The 11,120-nt window shown below is 41.8% G+C and overlaps 1 protein-coding gene across 1 annotated transcript in view; it reads right to left on the reverse strand.

Moving 5' to 3' along the window:
* Znf366 (zinc finger protein 366) overlaps positions 1-10,114 on the reverse strand; it is a 67,544-nt gene extending 57,430 nt beyond the window's left edge. Inside the window, exons 1-2 of the mRNA XM_027927877.2 lie at positions 10,047-10,114; positions 9,248-9,446 (exon numbers count right to left, since the gene is read on the reverse strand). The gene's annotated coding sequence lies outside the window, so the exon portion shown is untranslated. The remainder of the gene's footprint in view (positions 1-9,247; positions 9,447-10,046) is intronic.
* Between the last annotated feature and the right edge of the window lie 1,006 nt (positions 10,115-11,120).

The following is an 11,120-nucleotide window of genomic DNA, read 5'->3' on the forward strand; positions in this document are numbered from 1 at the left end:
CTTTGCTAGTCAAGCAGATAAAATTTGGCAATCTCAGAGTTTTAGTTTTCATTTTATTATTATAAATGAGGATGAGTATCTTCTATTTTTTCACGTTTAAAAGCCAGCTATGTTCCATTTTGTGTGAAATCTGTGTTTCGGGTCACTTTCCTGTGTTTCTGTTTACATTAGGCTTTTTGTGATGCACTTTCAAAAATGTTTTCCCTACTTTTTTGTCTTGATCTTATTCACTGAGTTAGACCTGAAGGAGTTTTTGTTTTAATGTATGATAAATGCTAAGACTTTCAAGTAAAACTAGCAAAGACCTTCCCTACTCTGAGATTCAAAGAGCAAATCTCTCAGTTTTTCTAGTATTTTTATGCCGTCATTTTTAAAAAGAATTTTTAGTGCAATTTGGGATCACAGTAAGTTTGCATTTCTAACATTTTAAGGCTTTGACCTATGTGGAATTTATTTTAGGAAATAAAGTAGCAATATGTTTGTTTTTTTCCTAAATAGCTACTTAGTTGTCCCAACATCATTAATTACACAATTCGACTTCCCCTCTGATATCCAATGCTATTTTTATCATACACTAAATTCCCATCTGCATTTGGGTTCGCTGATTGACCATCTATTCATGTGTCAGTGAGCACACTTCAACCTTTATTCTCTGACTCCAGGTTTAGCTCTTTCTCTTGCATTGCTTACATTCTCAAAATGACACACAGGAAGTGGAAGAAGAACTTTATGAATTACTTGCAATAGTACTTAAGACTTTTCTTATCTTCTTCCTGATGCCACTAGCTAACAAAAACCAAACTCTTTGTAACATCATTTTCAAAAATATACAAAGACAGTAAATGTATTTGGAAGTAAAGGGAACTGAAGATCAGATGCTACATTCTTGCTCCAAATGAACAATTTAGGGCTCATTCCTTAGCTCTTAATGTTCCATAAGATTCAACAATTTGAGGTAAACTCTGTGTTTATATGTATGTGTGTAAAGCATTTGAGGCATGTACATAAGAGATAGCTCTTTATTAAGCAAAACACCACCCCCCGTAAGAAACCTATATTGGTTCAAGAGCAAATATATTTGGCACTTTATGTCCAAAACTGGGATGGGATTTACTCATCATTAAATGACCTTCCCAACTGCATGTATTAAAGATGTGATGTCAAAATTCCTCTCCTAGGACACTCAGAAGGGGCACCAAGGAGCCAGTGTAAGTCAGGTTAAATAGTAGGATATGTCTGAGTAGATGGAGGGGTAAAGACACACAGAAATGGGATTGCCTTCTTCAAAATGATTGACTGTACCTTCTTTCCCTAAAACTAGGCTCTCTGCTTCTTCTCCAACATCCCTGTTCAGATCCAGGTTGCAGCCAGGAGACAAGTCCCTGGAGACCTGGACCCCACCAGAGATGAGGGATTATGCTGTGACATCGGTGGTGTGCCTGGAGAGCTGTTGGAGGAGAATCCCATGTTCCTGCTGCATTGCTGGGTGTCATAAAGATGGTGCACAGAGCAGTCCCTCTGTGCCCAGCTCCCTGCAGAGCTAGGTAGGAGATGAGATTCTGGATAGACCTGTTAGTAACCTCTTTGCACTTGTGTGTGTTCCTCATCCTACGAAGTCGGTTTCTAACATCTCAGGACCTCATCCTGATGGATTAAGTATAGTGCTCCTTAGTGCAAAGTGCTCTGTGTCTACATTTCTTAGATAATGCTGGAGGACCTCTTCTTGTGCTTGTTGTGTGAACTGAGGAAGTTCTGTGGGAGCTGGGGGTGAGGGGAAGGAGGCTCCACTCTGCTATAGGGAGGAAACTGTCTGAAGGAGAAGACGGGCCAGTGAGAGACAGCACAGTGGGCCCTGGAGTGGCAGCTGTGCCACAGAGCAGCCTTGAAACCCTGAAGTCTCTCTGCACTTCCCGTGGAAGGAGGCCAGAGGGTCTCAGTTAAGGGGGAGAAGTCACCATCTCCATCCAGGCAGAGGCCCTGTTTCTTCCCGGCTGCAGCACCAGAAGCTATTCCGGTCCTCTCCCTTGCTCCCTTCCTGCCCTGTTTCCTCTCCCCACCCCTCCAACAATAGTCCCCTCTTGATTTCTGTTCCAAAAGAGAACGGTGAGTCCCCAGAGCAAAGGAAACTCTAAGGATTCTTTCCGCAGAGTTTTCTAAGTGGGAAGAGTGAGGTGAGCGTACTGGCATCTCCTCCTTGGCTGGGATGCTGGAGGACAGGGTCCCTCTCCCCTCCCACAACCCAAGGAGCACGGCAGGATTTCTTGCCCCCATTCTGGAACATTCAAGGACGAAGCTGGCCGGGTACCCATTCTTCCTGGAAAACTACAATGCGCTCTCTCCCACACTCTCTAATTATGTTTTTATGTGTGCTTTTTTTTTTTTTTTTTCAAGCTGCTGAAAAAAGCTAAACTCTTTTTAGGGTAATTCTCCCAAATACACATCACTGCCCTCCCTGGAGATTTCCCTACCCTGAGCCAGTGCCTTGGGTAATAGGCAGAGCCTTGGTTCCCATCCAGACTCCTTCAATCTAGGGAAGGGCCTAGGAATCCTCCCCAGGTGACTTTGATGACCCATGCTCTGAATAGGCTTGAAAATCAAAACTCTGACCTTACCCGAGAGTGGAACCTTTTGGAAAGGAGTTAACTTGCTGGGTGATACCACAATCAGCATGCTCAATGCTGCTTGGAAGGGAAAGGAAAAGAGCCCTCATTCAGTAATGCCACTATCTAACAGAGAGTTCCGCCATCTTGGTCATGGTCAATACTAACAAATGGCTTTGTAACTCTGGAAGAAGGATACACATTCCAAGATCAATGTGCATTCAACAGATCAAAACCCTCAAGTCAGTGCTAGTCACACTTGACCATGCAACTGAGTCATTGGGAGGTCTTGTTAAAATGCAGTTTCTGATTCAGTAGGTCTGGGGGTAGAGCCTACAGATCTGCCTTTCTAACAGACTTCTAGATGATGCCACACTGCTGGTCCCTGGACGACATTTGAAGGGTACTGCCCGAGGGGATATTTAACTTTTAAACAATGATGAGCTACCTTTAACCTTTCCTCCTTCATGCAAAATCTGAAAAGCGCAACATTGATTTAGTGAAGCAAATCACTTCCTCTAGATTATTTGTCTTAAAAAAAAGATGTTTTTGCCTTTCTCTAAGATGAGAAGAATAAAGCACCTACTTCTTAGGATGGGAGGGTTCAGTGAAATGATGCATCTTTGGAGGCCCCAAACCTGGTAATGACTCCTCCCCAAGGGGTCTTTGGTGCTAGAGCTGCTGTTAGTTATATTAATTAGTACTTAGTATCAGTGGCCACAGAGAATGAGGTCAAAATGGGGTCATATGTATCAGGGAGATGGGAGAAAGGGACAGAATTGACTTTGTGTCTCCTGTACTCAACACTAAAGAGATCGGCTTCATCAATGTAAATAGAGAAAGCTTTTTCAGTTACTACTATAAATTGCAGAACCCTTGGACCCCAATGGTCTTAAATGTAGCAGTATCATCCAAAATTGTTAGCATCATCCCAATTTGTTATTAAACCTTTCTATTTACCACTTTAAATTTGCCAAATAAATGTAAAACTGCCTCAATCCAGTATTTTGGCTATCTTCATTGCCTTTAATTACATAAAAGAAAATAGTATTGTCCTCAACGAGGATATCACATTTCTGTCCCCAAATTCACCCCGTGGTGTTTTGCAAACTCACCCCTAGTGACATCCCTTTAACTTGGATTTACAGCTTTGCCCACAGTAAACCAGAGTGCTGCGCATTCTCAAGGCTGAATGCTGGCTCACAGCTCTTTCAGTCAAGGAAAGACAAATGATCATTTTCTCTGTCTGACCAAAAACAATTTGCTAACCAGTCATCTGCCTAGAAAACACATGGAAATAAAATGCAACTAACAGTCTTTCAGTGTACCTATCTGATAAATGTTTATCTCCCATGAATGGGGGTGGTGAGGGTCCTTGCCAGGATGAGTTTATTTTTAATAGACTCATAGCAGCTGCGTGCACAAAATGATAGAACAAACCCATAAGATTTCAGTCAATTCAGGTTAGGCATACATCTGTCAAGCTGGAAGTTTGGCATTGTCCAGACCCCAAAAACACTTAACAAACTTTTTTTTTTTTTTACGCTGCTTCATTTTGTATGATATAAAGATAGCACATGTCACTCAACAGTCCATTTAATTAATTCATTCATCTATTCAACAGATATTTATTGTGCATCTATTATATGCTATGAGCTATTCTGGGCCCTGCACATACAGCAGTGGACAGAACAAAGTTCCTGTCTTTGTGGTGCTTACTTTCTACTTATACGCCCACCTGATGAGGAGATAGTTTTATTCTTTTATCTAAATACCGTTGTTTTATGTCAATGGATTTGGTATTTGAATAGGAAAAAGAGTCATTTCTGAGGGTACATGTCAGTGTTAGTGGTCTCCATGAGCCTGTCAGATGGAGACTGTGTTCACTGCTACTCTGTTTCATTAACCATCCAGACATATGAGGGAAAAAATTAAGTAAGATCAGGAAAATCAGAACAACTTTTTTGATAAGCTACATATTTTTCTTATAATTAAAGCCAATTTAACATGACTATTGAGTGCTGATTTTTCAAAACCACTATCAATTCTTTGGCCTTTCCACATCACTATTAACTTAGGGAGAAGGATATAACTTCAAAGACAGGCTGAACACAGCACACATGATAAGATGTTTAAAAAGCAAAACCTTACAAGATCAAATCTACTAGTGTTCTAAGAAAGAAAATAGAAAATATTTAATGTTTGTGTTTTTCTTGATAAAGAAAAATATATGTCACTATATGTAAGATGCAAATAATAGGGAAATACATAAATTAAAAATTCTATTTATACAGAATTATAATATTCATAGTTCCAAATAACTGATTTTTTCATGGTCTATACAGTTGCTCCTTGGTGTGGATGAGGGATGAGCTCCAGGATTCCTACAGATACCCAAATCCATGGATTAGTATTTGCGTATAACCTACACACACACACACTCCCAGATACTTAAAATCACCTATAGATAATTTGTGATACCTAATACAATGTAACTGTTTTGTAAATAGTTGTTAAACTATATTGTTTAGGGAATAATGGCAATGAAAAAAAAAAAGCCTGTATGTATTCAGTAGAAAGGCATTTTTCCCCAGTCTGTGGTTGATTAAATCCCTGGGGCCAAGGATATAGAGAAATAGAGAATTGATTATACACACTTATTGTACATTGATCAGTATCATCAGACTGCTTAACTGGCTGGGACATTTCTGATTCCATAATACTAAAAGCTTCTAGAATAACATTACCTTCAAATAATGCTACCTTCAAAACTAACTTCTAAAGAGAACATTTAGTGCGTAACATACATTTCATTTAAAAGCATGGCTCTCAAAACATCAATGTAGAGTCAGCATCGGTGCCATCCTGAAGAAGGCAGAGCTAGAGACCACCCTCAGGATATCAGCAGCAGAATCTGGTAGATCTTGCGGGGCAGTGAGCATGGCAGGAGGAGTGTAAACAAGGCCCAGGTGAATTCTGCTACACACTCACACACAGGTCACTGATTGAGTCCCTCTCCAACATTGCACAGAGAAGAAAATGAAAGTCCAAGGAAATGAAGAAACCTGGCAAGTCACCATACAGTGAGAGGCAGAGGTGGGCTGAGAACAAGAGTGATAATCTGCTCTTTGATCTACTGCATCCTGCCGCATTAGAAGGTGCCTTTTGTACAGTAGTGCAGAAGAAATCAGCTTCAATTTGTTCCCCTAAGGTGAGTGTTCAGACAAGTCCCTCTTGTATCTGAGCCTTTTATTCTAACACAAGAAACTCAAAGTTCTGGGCTGATGGTGGTAGATGTTCAGTCATTTTTGCTGTTGTGTGTTTTGCTTTTGAAAAGGGAAAGGAAATTTAAGACCTAAAAAGAGTATCATTATTATTTGATGAAATAACATGCATGTAGGTTTTGAAGTTCAGAGTGAGAAAAAAATTGCTGTTGGATCCAACACGCCCCCCTACACACACACACACACACACACACACATGTGACAGGGTGTCCTCTTGACTGGTGTGAAGGTGAGTAGGTTGCTGCTGGAATGTTTGAGGACAGGGAACTCCGAGTGTACTCAGCCCTGGGTTGGGGGAGAATGTGTCACTTCCAGGGCTTTTCTCTCTAGCTGAGTCATGGCACAGCCACCATGAAGTCCAAAATAAGTGTCTGCAGCCCTCTGCAGCCAGGGAAAAGGTCACCATCAACACAGAGCTTGGGAGCTTGGGGAAGTGGGTAAGAGGAGACTGCCATGTCATGTCTACTGCACATTCCTCTAAGTTGAAAACTTGGGTCCCAGAGCAAACGTTCCCTGCTCTGAGCTCCATCAGCTACAGCTGACCTACAGTGAGGCCAAAGAGGGTGCTTCTGCCAGAATCAGAGTTGAATATCAGCGCATTAAACCCCACCTTGTTTTATAAGAATTTGGAATCCATAATGTGTCAATGTGTGCCCGACTGAATAGCTAGAGGGAAAAAGCTTTGTTCTGAAAGATGCTTGGCACAGCACTGAACAAGAATAATAATCCAGATTACAGAAGATTGAATTCTATTCCTTCTATTTGTAAAAATACAGGACTCTTCAATGTTAACAAATGGCTCTTGAAAAATCACAGCTAATATTGGTTGACTCTTAGTACTTTCCAAGCATTGTGTTAACTGCTTTATATTAATAATCATATTTAATCATCAGAACAACTCAGTTATGTTAATGCAGTTTTATGTTTGGGAATACTGAGACTTAGGGTAAGGACCCCACCTAAGGCTCATGATCAGTAAGTCACCAAGCTGGAATTCAACCCCAAATTTGCATACAACAGAAACCAAAGTGCTTTTGATGTTCTGTTGGCTCTGATTTAAGTACCAGCACCCAGAGCTGCAGGACATATATGCTCACATGATTTAAACTATATATTGGGGCTGGGGGTATAGATAAGTGATAGAGTGTATGCTGAGCATGCACTAGGCCCTGGGTTCAGTGCCCAGTACCTTGAGAAAAAAAAAGTATGACAAATGATAACTAGCTATGTGGACACTTTTGGCAAAAATTAATTAACAAAATCTTGTGTGAGTCAAATTCTGCATCATTCCAAACTGGAATTCCCCTAATGATGCCACAAGAGAGCTTCTGATGACCCCAGAGAACAGTCATTCTGGAAGTTTCCAGAAATGCCAATTCACTCCTTGGAGTTGAATAAGGTAGTTTGAGAGGTAGCGGCAGAGCCTAAACTAGTCAGTGGCTACTATCTTCAGGTAGCCAAACTTTCCACCATCACCCCTCCACACCCCGTATCTAATAAACATTCTCATGGCAATGACATTACGATGTTCACTGAAATATTGAATATGTATTTTTTCTCTTAAAGAAAATTGCATGTTCCCTGCTTGTTAGGCTTGAGTCACGGGCCAAGACGGATCTTGCCATAATGAGTTCTTGGTAACATAATCCTTTCCCACCTTTGCCTTCCTTGTCTTTGGTCAGAGTGACTCTGCTTTTATTTATGTTGCATCCAACCCTTTTACTCCATAAGTAAAACCAGAGAGTGTCCTGTGCAGTTGTTTTAATTGGGTCCAACATTAAACATTATCAAGGAGAAATGAAACTGAAAGAAGCAAGTCAAGATAGCAGCCCTGAGTTTTTTTCTGGGATCACAGCGGCTGATAAATGATGCAAAAAGCCCAAGATGACCAGCCCCAGCTACTTTTTGACCTGAAGACCTATGAGACAGGGGGTTGGGGTAGGTAGCAAAGAGCTGGAAACCACCAGCGACTGCCATTAGAATCGCTTTGCATCCTCAAGCAGGCAAACACTAATCACACCTCTTTTATTAATGGTGATTCTAAGGAAATTTCTTTGAAAATAGAAGAAAAAGGAGGTCTTACTAATGGAACCAAACCTACATAACAGACCAGGTCCATCGTATTTTCTCATTAAGATGATGGCTCAGTTTCACATAAAGATTAATTACTTAATTGTGAGGAAAGTATAATCTTGCCAAATTAATTTTAAAATGAGAGTCCAGCTATTTTTATTATACTCTTCAGATCCCAGGAAATTTCTGCCAGTACATTTCATAGAAATTAATATTGTAAAATTTATGTATGGCTGTTGTCCCTCGCCCATTTAGCGCCTCTCTGAATTAAATTATTGATATCAGTAAACACACACAGTCTTTTGGAATGACCTTGCTGACCTATTTTTGACAGCATGATCTCGGCTCCCTCATGGCTTGCCATAATGAGTTCTTGGTAACATTATCCTTTCTGACGAATTTAATGGAAGCAAGTGAGTCTTTAGAAACTGGTCGTGTGCATAAGCTCCATTAGCTTTCTGTGTTCTATCTGGTGCTTGGAAAACCAGGCACCGAAGAATGTTTTTCAATCGCATCTATGGCTTAGCTTTTCACTCCTACTGACACAGCGATTAATCTTAATCGTCCCATTCTAGTCGCACGCTGTTTTCCAAAACTAAAGCTACATGCCCCAAAATCTTTGCCTCCTTTTGTGTGGCAGATGACATCTTCCATCAACAGTGAATAATAATAAATTTACATTCAACCCACATGTGGCACCTGAACACCTAAGCCTCCCTCCAACTGCTGTTCCAAAGTGACATTCCCTTCTTATATTTCCCTTCTACTTCAGTGATGCAGAATAACAGTCACAAATTAACAGTCCCCCTTTTTTTTTGGGAGGGGAGAGGGTGTCGGGTGCTGAATGAAAGAAAAGTACAAGAGAAGGGCAACTCAATCCAGACAATATGTAATAAAAACCCAGAGCGAACCACAGTTCTTAACAGACTCCCTGAGAAGGTTCCCAGGCACAGCACTGAGGAGGAGTGAATTCTCCAGTAGGACACATCACACACTCCAGTGGCTCCTGGTTAACCTTGCCACATTATCTGTGCCAAAATTCAGATTTCACACACTGTCCTCCTTAACCCCAATGCAATTCTATTTCCAGTTCTGCCAGCCTCAGATCCGCAAAGCATCAGTATTCTATTAAAAAAAAAAAGTATAAGCTCAAATTCTGGGTCATCTAGCAGTCGCACCCTGTGATTAAGGACTACACCCAGGAAGGTATTTTCTGTGGAAGATGCCCAGGCCCGTCTCCATCCCAGGGACTTTGAAATGGAAGCAGAAAGGATTGTGTGGGTAACTTACCAGCTTCTGAGGTCAGAATGGCTGCAGCAGCCCCACCGCTTTACCTGGTCCCTGGCTCTCTCTGTCTCTCTCCCTCTCTCTCTCCCTCTTTCTCTTGTGTACAGATTGCAGGGAACTTAAAGAACTCGCAGGGACAGTGTTTCAAATGACTTAAGAAGAACAGGAACAATACTTCGTTCTCTTTTTCTCAGATGAGTACCTTCGGGAAGAAGGAAGGAAGGGAGGGGAGAGGGAGGAAGTCAACAACCCTTTGCTTTCCTGAAAAAAAATAAGGAAACAGAAGATAGACATCTCATTTTCTCTTAAACAAAATGTTGGAAGGGGCAAAAAAAAAAAATCTTTGAAAGAAGGAATTCCTCAAATATGCTTTCTGCCCTGGGAGCTTTAAAGAGACGAAAACGCCTTAGTGGCCTGTCCTGTCCGAATAAATGGTGTTCCAGAAAGGCAGGCTCTCCTGAGCTTGCAGCCTCTCATATCTGGTTTGCAGAACTGACACAGCCAAAAGGGAACAAATCCTGTCATGTAGACTCTGAGCAGGGGGGACGCCTGGTCCATTGTGCTAACGGAGACAAACCTGAGCCGGGGAGACAGGACCTCGTGGCCAGTCGGCCAGGACTTTTGGCTTTTCCTAGGCCCTTGGAAACACCAGCATTGCTGCAATTCCTCGGCTAACGCTAGATCCTTAGAGTTCTTTCAGGATCAAATAGCAGATTTATGCACTGGTCACTGAGCTTTATGCAATGGATCAAATCCAGCTTCCATCTTGCTGATGGACGAAAAAGGAAAAGAAGTCACTTACCACAGTGCTGCGGACATAGTTGTCTCGGAGCTGCTGTTTATATTGTCTTCTCCTTTACATTCCTAAGGCTTCTTGGATGTAATCACCTCTGGAAAACTGGAGGGCTATTTCTAATTTGTTTTCAAAACATTGCAAAGCAGTGTAGACCTTATATAAATTAACCACCGTTTTTGAAAAAGGATGGAGAAGCTGATTAGAAGGAGTAGAGGAAATGGAGGGAACATCCTTTAGCAAGGAAGGGACCTGTGAGTTCAGGGGACAGGCATCCTGTGCAGGGAGCACTTAGGATTAAGCTTGGTTTAAATTGCTCCAATTTGTATAGTGTGGACTTCATTCATCTGTTATGACCATCGTCACCACAAACAGGAACCAGCATGGACCTTTGTGGTAGCACAAGAAAAACCAGCCTTGAGCTGCTTCCTCATTTACTCAATTGTGAAAAAATGGGGTGGAGAGTTACACCTGATTGCAGAGGACACTTACATGAGCTGGGGGAGAGGACGATTCTGATTCAGTGTCCATGTGAGGCTCTTATTGGGTACCAGGGTCTGTAAGATTACATATTCCAAGTTTCTCTCTCTCTTTCTCTCTCTCTCTCTCTCTGTCATCTACATGGATCTATTAATCAGTCTATCTGAAGATGTGTGCACATTTCAAAGAGAACATGATATTGTTACTTGACAACCTGTCAGCTCCAGAGCACAGTGTGATTCTTTGCATTCACCATGCACTGACACCGACTAGACACATAGATTCCTGGCATGGGTGACCCCTGCCCCACACACCGTGGACAGATGAGAAGAAGAGCCAATAGCACAAGGGCCTCAGCCTCTGCACTTTTCCCAGAGTCACACACAGCAGTGGTAAAACCCCAAATGGTCAGTTCGTTGGCCTCCTGGGTCCAGCTCTAGGGCTCTTGCCCTCTGCTGGCCTTCCTCTGCATCCTGCCTTTGTAAGGATGGGAAGGAAAATGAAAATGAAAATCTAAGAAAGCAAGGGAAGAGCATGAGAGAACAGAGCAGGGCAGGAGTCGGAGCTGGGGCTTTCAGTGGTGGGGCAAATCTCTGAGTGTCT

This window comes from Marmota flaviventris, chromosome 5 (assembly GCF_047511675.1).
Source record: "Marmota flaviventris isolate mMarFla1 chromosome 5, mMarFla1.hap1, whole genome shotgun sequence".
NCBI classification, from domain to species: Eukaryota; Metazoa; Chordata; class Mammalia; order Rodentia; family Sciuridae; genus Marmota; species Marmota flaviventris.